Here is a 14,149-nt window from a genome sequence, read left to right as displayed (position 1 = left end):
AAGATTGCTTTACTACAGTGTATTGTGTAAGTAATATCTCATGTCTGATTTTCTGCATTGTTGATTTTTCACTTAATATTATTGGAGGTTAGTGATTTTGCATAAACAGTGGTTATGTATATAGAGCAGATAAAATAGACAGGATGAAAGACTTGGTAATTTAGTAGTTAGAATGCTCTGACTTAAATGGATGCTTTATTTGTTTGATCCCAAAAAGGTGACTTCTAATCATGCAATGGTACAATGGGAAATAGACTGGTCACCTACCATTAAATTTACTGGACTATGGTAGGCTAGCCTTGAGCCCATGTATCTTACTGGAGGTAAAATTAGGTTGGTTACCATTATTGGCATAATGAAAGTCACTGACATGTTGATTCCAGGGACAGCTCCAAATAGGTCTCATATTCTGATATGACTACTGTATGCTTTTATTTTTGTAGTAGTGATAAAACTAACAATTTATACTCATTGCGGTTGAGAGTGTGGTTTTAATGGAAGTGTGTTACTATAAGCATGTATAACTTTGATGGGTTATGAAAATATATACAGTATGATGATCAGTGGAGTTATAAAGCAAGTATTGAAGGCCTGTATTTTTGTCAGCTTCGGAGACTCTGTAACACCTCTTACTTAGTGATATATTGCCTATTTCACCATTATTATTTTCTTTTGTGCTGTTTTCATCTCCCCAGCATCAGTGTCAGTGTAGTTGTCCAAAATAACATACAAGTGTGTCATTGAAGAATTAAAGTAGTAATGATGTGGTGCTAAGCAGCTTTCTAAACTGACGAGAACACAGCTTTTAATATTAACCATTTCACACTGATGACTTTATTTTATATTTTATTCTTGCTACCTTCAAATGATTTTCTTCAAATTAGGAGGGACTTTTTGAGCTGGATGGATTAAATTCAGACTTCAGTTAACCCTTCAATGCAAAAGATTGCTCCCAAGATGCATAAAATCATTCAGAGGTAGTTAGAATAAAATGAAAAGTATGCCATCAAATTAAAGGGGTTAAAAGAATGTGATTTTAAAATGTTGATGGAGTAAGGATGCCATAATAATGTACTTAGCAGCTGGCAGAACTTTTGTCAGTGTTCCTGATGTGATGAAGGTGAAGGTATTAATTATTAAGTTCATATTTTTAATTATGCTTTTAGTCCATCCACTAATGATCATATTATTCAGAGTTGTTCTTTGTCCAGGATATGTATACATATTTTTATGTGTGAATTTTACTTTTTTGTGTGTGTTTTAGTACAGTAACTGCATTGAACATCATAGCTTTGCTTAGCTTTCAGCTTCTCAGACAGCCCTACCAGTGGTTGTGATAGGATGAACTATGGCTTGTATTTTTTTGGACTTTGGAAATTTTGTAGCATCTCTTTCTTAGCCATTTATTGTATTCCACAGACTACACTTTGATAATCCTTATACATGTTATTGATCCAAATTAGGTCAATGTTAGCCCCATGAAACAAGTGATGTCTTGTTTATTTTATCCTTGCTACTATTTTTCAAGTGATATATAATCAGCTTGGGAAAGTCCTCTCATATATTGGGGTTAGTGTAGGCTGTAACTAATCCCACCAGTTCAAAAAATCTCTCCTAAGATAGCAAACCATATGATGGTAACAAGAATAAAGAATGCATCATTAGAGTGAAGGGGTACAGAAGGTATAAATAATACACAGGAGAATATTAATGTGTAATGTGCAAATTTTTCCATGACAGCAGGAGTAGGGCCCTATGTTGTAATCTTTTGAGTTACAGTAATCACCCCTGCTACTGACAAGTAAATCTGGATATTACAAACATATTATTAGCTGTTATGTGCATGGTGATCTAGAATACTCTATACGAGTACATATCACGTTTTATTTAGTAATGGTGTATATTTAGTGACTAGTGCTAGTTTGAAAGCCTTGTTTATGCAGCTCAAGCTATTTTTTTCTATATTTTTTAATGAGTGTACAGTAGAGTAGTTTTCTTTGTGGAACAGTTTTTCTTTTTAAACTCTTGCTTAGCATTATAAATCAAACAGTTAAATGTGAGCCACTGTTGGTGCAGTAGTATCCTAAGTGTACCACATAATTCTCATTACATGTACTGCATCCTATTGTATTGTATTACAGTACTTCATTATTCCAGTCCCTTGTTCTTTTCTCCTTTTAGTACTGCATCCTTTGTTTCATTATAATGATGTCCTCTACCTGAATCTGTTATGCATGCAGATTTTATGATGTACCCATACATTGTCATAATAAAATATTGCTCCTTTTAATTACTGTATGTTTCTTAATATATACAGATATCCTCCAACAAACAAATGATGAAGTGAAGTTGCTCTGTGGTTTTGATGTGGATGTGAATGAAAGTATTAGGAAAAATATACTGAGATGGTTTGATCTTTCCTTGTCTGTCTTTCTTTCCATCTTTCTTTCCTCTTCCTTCTGCCTACAGGTGACTACCTCCCTCTTCTGTCTTTCTTTCCTTCACTCACTCCTCCTCCTTCTGCCTATGGGTGACTCTACACTGAGTGACAAGCCAAATGGCTTCCTGTACACCAGGAAACCATTTACTATGCTGGGTGGTAACCATATAACAATATTATGGTGCCTGGTGGTTTAGTGGGTAATTAAGGCACTCCAATTGGATTGAGTAAGTGTAGGCTTATATCCAAGGGATGGTTGGGGTTTATTGCATACGTGATGTCGCTCAGGGATGAGTGAGGCTGGTCACTCTCATCCTAAATGTCAGGACCAACTTGCCTAACCCTGGGCTCCTACGTTCCTCATGGGGTAACATGGGATTGAATGATGGATGGATGGATGGATGGTTTGGCCATGTGGAGAGGATGGAGAATGAGAAACTGATAAGAGTGTGTGTGAGTAAAGTGGAAGGGAGGAAGGGGAGGGGGGCACCAAGGATGAGATGAAGGGAGGGTGTAGAGAGTTTTATGAGAGAGGGAGAGGATGATTTTCGTAGAAGGAAGCCTGATGGCAGAGAGCAGGTTGACATGGAGGCAATTTGTTTGTGGCTACATCTTATGGGATTAAGACATTAGACTATACACAGACTGATAGATAGATGTGTACCTGTATTAATATCAGAGTGATAAACTCTCAAAGGTAGCACTGTTTCCTTATGGTCAGCATTATTTACTTTATCTTTAAACTTGGAGGGTGCTGAGAATATATGGAGTATGTGGGAAACTGAGAAGCGCTGTTAACCCCTGCTGGGCTGATTCTTTTTAAGGTAGATTACATCCCCCTGAGTCAATATTTTGTAACCAATGCAAACTGTACCTCATATGAGGCTTGCAGCTTGACCTGTGCAGACCTTCATTATGTCAAATATGAGGTCTGCTGCCAGTAACTGCTGTGGATGAAGTATGTATAAGTAACTAAGGAAAGGTGATGGTCAGTTATATACAAAAGAAGATGGTCGTTTCCAAAAAGATATAAGTTTGATCCTAGACCGAAGCAGGGAACAGTTTGATGTTTTCAGTTTTGTTAAGCCAAGCTTAACTGATCTTCTGCAAGAGCTACTGATACCATTAACCCTCAGGTTGCTTTGGCTCACTTTTAGTTTAATAAAATCGTCTAGTGTTTGTTAGACTTAGGAGAGTTAACATAGATGAGTTTCCCTCATCATGACGGGGTTATCACTGCCATCTAGCGGTTGTAAAAAAATGAGAAAAGTTTCTCTGCTGAGTTGGTGTCGCTTCTGCTTTCGTCAGTCAGTGGCCGCCAGACGATCAAAGGGGTGGGGTGTATCAGCTCATTCTCCTCTGGTAAGTGCTGAATGTTGCTGCTTTTTGACACTAAAGTAAATAGGTTTGGACACATACTGCCGACTATGAAGTGCCAGAGTGGCATAGCTACGGGGGCCTGGGGGGGAGTTTGGAACCACCCAGTCAGAACATTGCCCTCCCCCCCCTCTCTTCTTCTGGTCAAACCCTTGCCCTCTTCCCTCCAACCTTCCCATTCAGATCCTCGCCCCTCCCTATTTGAAATCTGGGATTACTTAATACTCGTATGTCCACACTGTGTTATGAAACTCAGTCCCTACACAGACGTATTGGCTTAACTAGTGGGCTCCCCAGAATAGGCCTAGGGCTTGACCCAAGACCAAAGTTTGACGATAATTTCTAAAGGCTGTGATAATGATAGAACATGTGAAACCTTTCTGTGTCGATGCTGACTACACTGTAATGTAGGATGCAGGATAAGGCATGTCTAACAGTTACAGGTGTTCCATAAATAACCTTCATAAATTAAATGGCTTGTTTACACCTTGGCGAACTCGTTTTTAATATTAGGGATATTAGTTTCCAGAATTTCTCACGTGCCTCCATTTACAGTGAGTTGAGCCGAGCATCTGTGAAAAGATAAAGCCGTCTGGTGTCATACGAAAGAGAAGAAAAGGGAAGAGGAAAGAGAAGAAAGGAAAAAGAGGAGAGAGAAGAAAAGAGGAAGACGAGAGAGAAGAAAGAGGACTCTGCCGTTGGGTGTCACTGGGGGAAAGAGAAGGTGGAGAAGATAATCGTTCTGAAATTACAGGTATGTCATGTGCATTTTATTTACATTTTATTTTTATAAATAACTCCAGTCCTGGGAGTGTGAGAGTGTTAATACTGATACCAATATCCCTTCCATGGTCATGATAAATCTAGTATTGTATTCCAGCGACAACCAGACTATTTTATTCAGCTGTGAATGAGTCATAGGTGCCTGAGAGTGTACCTGAAGGTTTTTTATGTAATGAAGAGATTGGTTTAGACATTCAGTCCCATGAGGTATTATTTCACTTTATTTATCGGTATCTTTAGACGATTTTATTCATCGTGAGAGAGACTGCTTAAAATGAAGAGGTTAGATGCAGCATTCATTAGCCCCTTCACTACTAGAAATCTTTCATAGGTGGAACAAAATCGTTAATGGGGTACCAAGGATAAGATGAAAATTACCTCATCGGACTGAAGGGGTTAGAGAAAGCTGCATCTAACCCTTTCCAGTTCGACATGACTCCTTGTAAGCTAAAGAAAATCGTCTGGCAAAAGGAGAAACTCGATGAATAAGCTAATACATAATGCCTTGGATTTTTAACACATCTCTGTGTCTTGTGTATATTGTAACTATGACTCCACCCAACCGAACCCCTCTGTAGTCTACCCTACTTCACCTCGTAACATTGCTCCACTCTATTCCACCTCATGCAACCCCCAAACTACCACCACTTCACTCCACCCAGCCCAGCTATGTTCTACCCTACTAGTTGTCATTGTTACCCCATTCCATCACAGTCAGGGCCAGCATTACATAATAAACTCCAATAATCCCCGTCCTTACCTCAGTGCACCTCTTTACCCCCCCCCCCATTACCACAGTCCACCCCACCAGATACACTCACTACCCCAGTCAACCCACCAGATCCATGCATTACCCTAGTCCACTCCACCAGATCCACTCATTACCCCAGTCCACCCCACCAGATCCACTCGTTACCCCAGTCCACCCCATCAGATATACTCAGTACCTCAGTCCACCCCACCAGATCCACTCATTAACCTTGTCCACCCCACCAGATCCACTCATTACCCCAGTCCACCCCACCAGATCCATCATTAACCCAGTCCACCCCACCAGATCCACTCATAACCCCAGTCCACGCCACCAGATCCATTCATTACCCTAGTCCACTCCACCAGATCCATTCATTACCTCAGTCCGCCCACCAGATCCACTCATTACCCCAGTCCACCCCACCAGATCCACTCATTACCCCAGTCCACCCCACCAGATCCACTCATTACCCCAGTCCACCCCACCAGATCCATCATTACCCCAGTCCACTCCACCAGATCCACTCATAACCCCAGTCCACGCCACCAGAGCCATTCATTACCCTAGTCCACTCCACCAGATCCATTCATTACCTCAGTCCACCCACCAGATCCACTCATTACCCCAGTCCACCCCACCAGATCCACTCATTAACCAAGTCCATCCCACCAGATCCACTCATTAACCAAGTCCACTCCAGGAGATGCAGTCATTATTTCAGTCCACTTCACACTTTATTATTATTATTATTATTATTATTATTATTGTTATTATTATTATGTTATTGCTCTGGTTTTAGGTCCCTCCCTGGCCTGGGTGACAGAGGGCAGAATTCGGGTGAGCGCGCCACAAATCAAATTGGAGACTTTGCTGGCGGTTTTCCTGTCACGTAAACACTGGCACCAACATCGGATGGTGACCTACGGCGTAAATGGTCTGGCTAAGTATTTGTAAACTAACTTAAGCTTCATTTGTGTGTAAGATTGCTTATATATAGGACTGTCTTCATTCATACACCTGCGAAAGATTTTGCAGTCAAATTAAAGTAAATGTTAAAGTGATAAAATCGAAAAACGAAAAGGTCTGTGATAATAGTAAACTGTTGGTAAGATTTATTTATTCTATGATCTGGTTAAGATCCTTTATAAATACTTACCCTAATTCTAGCCACTTTTTTCTAAGCCCTCCCAGTGGCCTTCTCAGAAACGTCGGTGCCATCTAACATACAGACTTAACAGAGTTACTGTACTTACTTGCTGAGGAACCGATTTAAAGTAAGCTCTATATAGTACCCCTAGAGCTACCACTACAGTAAAAGTGGCCTTCCTTGGATCCCAACAGATGATCCGCCAAGGTTCCTTTGAAGATCTTTTAGGCCCCCGCCTTTCCACCCAGCTCCCATGAGCCACATGAATTGCGGATGACGGTCCCTAGAGTTAATATAGTTTGGGGTCAACCACTTCTTGCAGGATTGGTCAGCAAACAGTTGTCTCACTGCCCTCTTATTAAAACTGAGTACACGAAGGAATGGACAAGCCTCTCAATTTTTTACTATAATTTCTGAAGCATATAATGATAATAGAACATGTCTGACCTTCCTGTATCGATGCTACCAACAATCTCTAAATGTGAGAAGCAGGTTAATCACATCTAACAATTACAGGTGTTCCATAAATGACTGTCAAAAATTAAAGGCTTGTTGACTGCTTGGCGCACTCAGTTTCAGTAATACGGATGTTAGTTTCCCGGATTTCTAAGATGTTTTTTGTTTTCAGTGAGTCGAGTCTGGTAAGCGTCACGACGAGGACCAATCTACCAAGAAAGAGACGAAGGAAGGATGAGAAGAAACAAGGAAAGAAGAGGATAAGAAGGAAAAATAAGGAAGAAAGGACAGAAGTAAAACAGGAAGAGGAGGTACAGAGGAAAGAGGAAGACGAGAGAGAAGAAGATAGGAAGAGAAGACAGAAAAAAAGGAAAAAGACTACAAAGCCGCCTGGTGTTATATGGAGGAAAGAAGGGAAGAGGAGACCTAGTCATCTAAAGTTATTGGTATGTCATAAACATTAATTTACGTGTCATGTTGATATCTAGCAGTGGCAGATCCAGCATTTGTTATAAGGGGTCGGGGGAGAGGCTAAAAATCGTCCCTTTTTGACCCACTGACGATATTATTGGACCTTACTTTTATAGTTCGTTGTTCGATTATATGTAAAGGCTCCAACATGCTTGCATGCGTCGGCCTTGGTCACCTGATGCCGGTTCTCCATGCTGCTTCATCTCTGGCAGCCTCCCTATTCAGTCCCTTATCCCTGAGGCCACATTGTATGACCTCGTTCCAGGTCTTTTTTCGGTCTGCCCCTCGCAACCATACCCCCAACGTTAACAATTATCGCTTTCTGTACCCAACTATCACCCGCCATCCTCTCCACATGCCCAAACCATCTCAGTCGACTACTCGCTCATTACAACATCAATACACTCCAGTCCCATCCTTCCTCTTAACTCTTCCAATGTAAGCCTAGCGCCTCCAGGCCTCCTTTCAAGGACACATTGCACATCCATAAAATCATTGTCATATCTGTACGTCTGAGCCAGCTAATATCCTCTCCCTTTATTGTCAAGGTCTCACTACTGCATAGCATTACACTCCTTACACATGCCTCATATAAAGATCCCTTAGCATGGAGGGAGAGCTTTCTCAGTGCCAGGAGAGACAACTGCTCCCTGAACTTCTTCCAGCCACACCTCACTTTAGCCACAGAACTGCTCCAACCCCACCTCCAGCACATAACATGTCTCCCAATTAACCCACCAGCAAGATCAGTCCTCTATATCCTTCATTAAACCTTCCCACGTCCCTGTGGGAAGTTTTCTTATTAAAATTACTATTATTATTATTATTATTATTATTATTATTATTATTATTATTATTATTATTATTATTATCATTATTATTATTATTATTATCCATGCATCCATCCATCATCCAATCCTGTCTCCCCATAAGGAGAGTAGGAACCCGGGGCTAGGCAAGTTGGTTCTGACGTTTAAGATGAGAGTGACCAGCCTCACTCATCCCTGAGTGGCATTATGTTAGCAATAAACCCGAACCACCCCTTGGATATAGGCCTACAGTAAACAGGCTCAGTCCGATTGGAGCACCTTAATAATTACCCACTAAACCACCAGGTGCCATAATTTGGTTATATGGTTACCACCCAGCGCAGTAAATGGTATCCTGGTGTACAGGAAACCAATTGGCTTGTCACTCAGTGTAGAGTCACCCATAGGCAGAAGAAAGAGGAAAGAATGAAGGAAAGAAAGGCAGAAGAGGAAGGATTGAAGAAAGTACAGACACCCAAAGCAGCAATACATCGAGTGAGTGGATGGTGAGTGCCCCCACCTACCAGAGAATATTATTATTATTAATTTCAAATTTGCAATATTTCAATGGCTATTTACCCTAGAGCCTTTAATCTTGATCAAGTTAGTTGGACAGCTGTTCATTCTTTGGGCCAAATATGGTGGCAGTCCGTTAACCGGATCTCCGGATATTATCCAGAACACAGAAAAAGTGAGTCAGCCACACTATCTCAAGAACAGCTTAAGCCTGGAAGCTGAAATTTTACTAATGTGCGGAAAGGAGTATGGTTCCAGTCGGCTGATTATTCTCTGAGATCACCTGGGGTCACAAACTGAGACTTTTCCGGATATTCCGGATGTCACCTAATTTTCCATGAAGGATTAAAGCCAGAGCCAAGAAACTTGGTGGACTGGTAGACTGTGATGACCTAAGGTGACATGCACAAGATCAGTGACCTTGACCTCAAGGACCCTTTATAGCTCGGCTTCTAGTGAGCAATGGCTATGGGAAGTTTTTCATTCTATCTATCTATAGCCAGGTGCCAGATGCCTTAATTCCGTAAGGGGTGGCCACAAACAAATCACCTCCATATCGTCCTGTCCCTACTATTTCGCTACCCTCCCCCCAGCTCACACCCCCCTCTTTCGTATACCTCTCTACTCTATCCCTCCATCACATCCTCGGTCTCCCTTTCCCTCTCACCCCCTCCACCCTACTCACATACACTCTTCTCGTTAGTCTCACACTCTCCATCCTCTGTACATGACCTCAAGGTCCCTTAATATCTTGGCTTCCAGTAGGCAATGGCTGTGGGAAGCTTTAATTTAACAAAATTGTACGTGGACAATATTGTGTTGTTCTAGTTGTTCATGTTGTTGTGGCCCAAGGCTCATGTGAACAGAGGCCAATGAACATCAGGAGCTGAAGCTGCTGAACAGAATAGAAATTCACCACACCCTCCCACGTGATACTTTATGGAACGACTGTACATTGTTACTTTTCATGTAATAATTATCTATAATTTTTGCAGAAAAAATACTGACACAGTATAATGGATGTACAGACTCACGGAACCTCCCCCCACTTCTGAATCTGCCACTGTCTATAATCTTTTCATTTCAACTTGGCCTTAAATTGACATAGTTTACCTTAACAATATATTAGAACTAAAGTATGATGCTGGTCACAAAGGACGTAACTGAAAAAGATGTAGCGCCATAGCATTATACGATTCTGTTAGTTACATAAAAGGATGAAAATCTGGGCCAAGTTAAGATGAAAGAACTATAACAATATTTGACATTTTTAGAAGTAAGTTAAGGTAATCGTGTTTTTGTAACTAAGATATTTTCTTTGGAAGAAGGGCAAGAGACATGCATGGTGTGTATTCATGAAGTTTGCTAAGGCTGAGGCGCGGATAAGATCGATTGATTAAATACTTTTATCTTTAGTCATACCAATACCAGATAATTTGCCACCAAATTAGAGTTGCTATTGTTGTTACTGTTGTTGTTGTTGTGGCCCCAGGCTCGTGTGGACGTGAATCTAGTAAGCTGGACTGCAGGTTGAAGTTGCCCTTCCCCAGCAGTCAAAAAATTCTCCTTTCGGGGATACAGAAGGAGATAAGAGACATTTATAAATTTTCTTGTTGATGCTTAACCCTGGTCTGTCTGGCCGAGCAGACCCGTTGACCACAGGCTAGCAAGTGACTCTGTAGGGCCGTCCTACAGGTACAGTATAGGATGTACACCGTGCAGGGATCCGTGGCCGTCTTGTGGTAGAAGGCACCTCATCAGGGTAGGACCAGGGTCCTGCCCACGGTGAGGTGCAGGGAAATATGGAGAGGTTTGACTCCCGGGTGGACGCCTCAGCTGCTCCACCCAGGATGAACAAAGCTACCACGTGTCAGCTCTCCTTCACCTTAATACGTTTGTACAACCAGGTAGCGAAGCTGCCCGGGTACACTGACGCCACACCGTGAAGGCATCCGTCTCCCTTACAAGAGTAAATATTAAAATAAAACAATCGGTCAGATGAAGCAATTTGTGATAATATTATTCCCTGGTATGGAGGTTTTATTATCGTAAAAATTGGTTGTGATCCTTTATAAACACACCATGCACAGACTGCCCGCCATCTTGTCCTTGCCCTTCCTGCAAAGCATATCTTAGAGTTGTATTCTGAGCGGCAGGGGAGGCTTTGTATCATCTGTTTCTTAGCGATTTATTTTGCATATTACACCCACACTTTCTCTTGTATGTTGTTTGTAATAGTTATAGTATCGACAGAAACAGGGACGTGTCATGTTTTTACGTGTGTTTAGTATATATAAAGATAGCGTTATAAAGGATATACAAGGCAGGCCAGAGGTTGATGCGATTTACTTAGTGGGGGAGAGTGGGGTTCGGAATTATTACCTGTAGCTTGTGGAGTTACGTAGAGAGGCAGACTGAATATATGGTTTTAGTGTGGAAGTGCTCGAAAGCGTTAGGGGAAGTATTTTGAGATGGCTTGGACATGTGGAGAGATGGAGAATGAGAGACTGACTAGGAGAGTGTGAGTCAGTGAGGTGGAGGGGGAGGCCGAGGACGAGATTGGGGCGTGAGGTTGAGAGGTAAATGAATGAGGGTGATATGAGTTGGAGGGAATGCAGCCTGATGCGAGAGGACAGGGTGACATAGAGGCATTTTGTTTGAAGAGTCTGCTATAGATACATAGACAGATAGACAGCCAGACAGACAAATAGATAGACGTGAGTAGACAGATAGAAAGACATAGATAGACAAAGAGACATGAACAGAGAATAGATGTTATTTATATATTTCTAGAACAGGTTAACTTGGTGTCAGGACCATGCAATAGGACACTGAGGTGTAATATGCAGAATAAATCGCATATAAAAGAGGTGTTACGTAATCCCCAAAGCCACTTAGATTCAACGTCCATCGGGGCAACACACACGTACGGCCTCTCATATTAAGCAAAAGCCAGATAAAGCCAGCATTATTTATAGTAAGTTAAAGCCAGATAAAGTCAGCATTATTTCTAGTGGACTAAATATGGTCGAATTTGGGCATTTTCTGAAATTCGATATATTTTTATGCCGAAATATTGGAACCCTCATCACCCATTACCTGAGAATTTTAATTATCGTTGACAAATTAATCGGAAAATGGTCACGATTGAGACGTTCTTAAAAGTACTCTTACTTTTATTTTAAATCGGAAATACTGGAACTCGAGTCAGTAAAGTTAATATGGACTGACGCAGATACAACAATATTTTCTTAAACCCTTCACAACGCTGACGTAATTTTTTTCTTTGTAATCAGACTCATACAGTTTTTTTAATTGGACTATGGATGGAAATTAATCCCTTTAGATTGATTTTTTTTTTTTTACTTTATTCTAGCTGCCTCCAGACGATTTTACTCAGCCTAGGAGGGATTTCAGGAGTCAGGAGAAAGCATAAGAGAGTAGGCAGACAAGGAAGGAGCTGAGAATATAATAATGGAGTAGATGGGAGGCTGTTGAGAATATGTATGAGGGCGCAAGGGTGGCAGTGAGTGTGGAAAAGGAATTCAGTGTGATATTTAATGTGAATGTCGCTCTGAGGCAGAGATAAGCCATGTCTCCATCGTTCTTTAGTTTATTTAGATAGATGGATAGATAGATAAATAGACATAGATAGATAGATAGATAGACAGATAGCTAAATAGATAGATAGATAAAGAGAGAGATAGACAGATAGATAGGATGGTGATATGAAAGAAATACAGTACTAGGTAAAGCTGTGAATATGTGAGTGTCCATAGTGAGAGAGGAAGTGTGCAGGGAAGTAAAGAAATCGTTGCATGAGAGTAATATGAGCTCCACCCTGACGTACGGAAGTGAAGCATGGACTTAGAGGAACGCAAATCATGAGTGAGAGGATAAAAAAAAAAAAAAATTTCTTTCGGAGGAGCCTGTAGAATTATATGGAGAGACAAACAGAGATTGAGGAACCTTAGGAGCGTTGTGGTGTAGATGTGGATGTGCTGGGAGGTGTTAGGAGAATTATTTGTGGTGGTCTGGTCATGCTGGGAGAATGGAGAATGAGAGACTGACTAGAAGAGTGTATGGGGGAGATGGAAGGGGGGAGAATAAGGATCGGATGATAGACAAAAATAAGACTGGACGATAGATAGAAAAGAATAAGGGATTAGATGATAGATAGAATAAAGGACTGGATGATAGATAGATGTACGAAAGGGTTGGATAAAATACAGAATAATGTCGTGTAGAGTCAGCAAGAACGTTCCACTGTAATAGGTCATCGTAGTGAAGGGCTTAATCCCGTAATTTCGGCATCTCAGCGTTGACGCGGATCCAAAAATTCGCCGAGTAATTTTTAAACAACTCGAACTTTATATTTTTATTTTCTGCATCAAAATTTCAACTTTGAAGAACAGTTCATAGATTAATTTGCAGCTCTGTTATGTAATCTAAATGTACAGGATGGTCCATATATTACGCATCTCAATTCTCTTGTGTTGCGAGGGCGGGTCAGCCTGCTGGTGTGGGGAACATTGATATTATAAAGTTTCATACAATTTCTTTAACTTTGCAATCAGTACACGTATGCAAAACAGATATTATAAAGCATTAAATGTTGTTGGGAAGTAGGAAATAATAATGTTTTTTGTTTTTGCTATTGTTGTTGCGGCCCTTGGCTCATCAACACGTAAACCCCGTGGACTGCAGGCTTTAAGTTCCCCTTCCCCCACAGTCCAAAATCATCCTTTCATGTGATTAGGGAAAAAATTGAGGGACGCTTGTATAACCCGGCAGCTTCCTTACCCTGTTATATCTGTACCACCGCGTGAAGGCGTGCGTCCTCCTTCAGCTGTCCCCGCAAAAAACAAGAATTGGGTCATATTATCCGCATTGAAAATTTATGCAGTTTTCGAATAATAATCAAAACTAATTATCATCATCTCTAATCATACTAAGCCAATTAAAACATTGTTCGTAATTTAACCGGCAACGTCGTAATGTAAATCCAATATTTCGGCATATAAATTTTTTCAAGTTCATAAATTTAAATAAATCAGTAATGACATCACGTTTTATTAGAGTCCAAGCAAATTTTAAAGTCCCCAGGAATAGCTAACTAGTGATTGTCATAATACTGATGATTTTGCTGCTCAGAATAATACTAAGTCCAAAAATTTGCTCATGATACTAGTCAATTGGTAACTCAAAGGTATATTGCCATCTCTAAAATGTTATTGACCAAAAAACAGTTCAGTATTTAACTAACTAGAGATCATTCCTATAATGTTTACATCTTGGCATCTCAAAAATATACAGAGTCCAAAAATGAGCTAAAGAAAATCACTAGTTGGCAATCTTGGCATCTCAAAAATATACGAAGTCGAAAAATAAGCTCA

This window comes from Coenobita brevimanus, chromosome 84 (assembly GCF_032717465.1).
Source record: "Coenobita brevimanus isolate Jiangsu-jjx chromosome 84, ASM3271746v2, whole genome shotgun sequence".
NCBI lineage: Eukaryota > Metazoa > Arthropoda > Malacostraca > Decapoda > Coenobitidae > Coenobita > Coenobita brevimanus.
Note: the sequence above shows the minus strand (reverse complement) of the source record.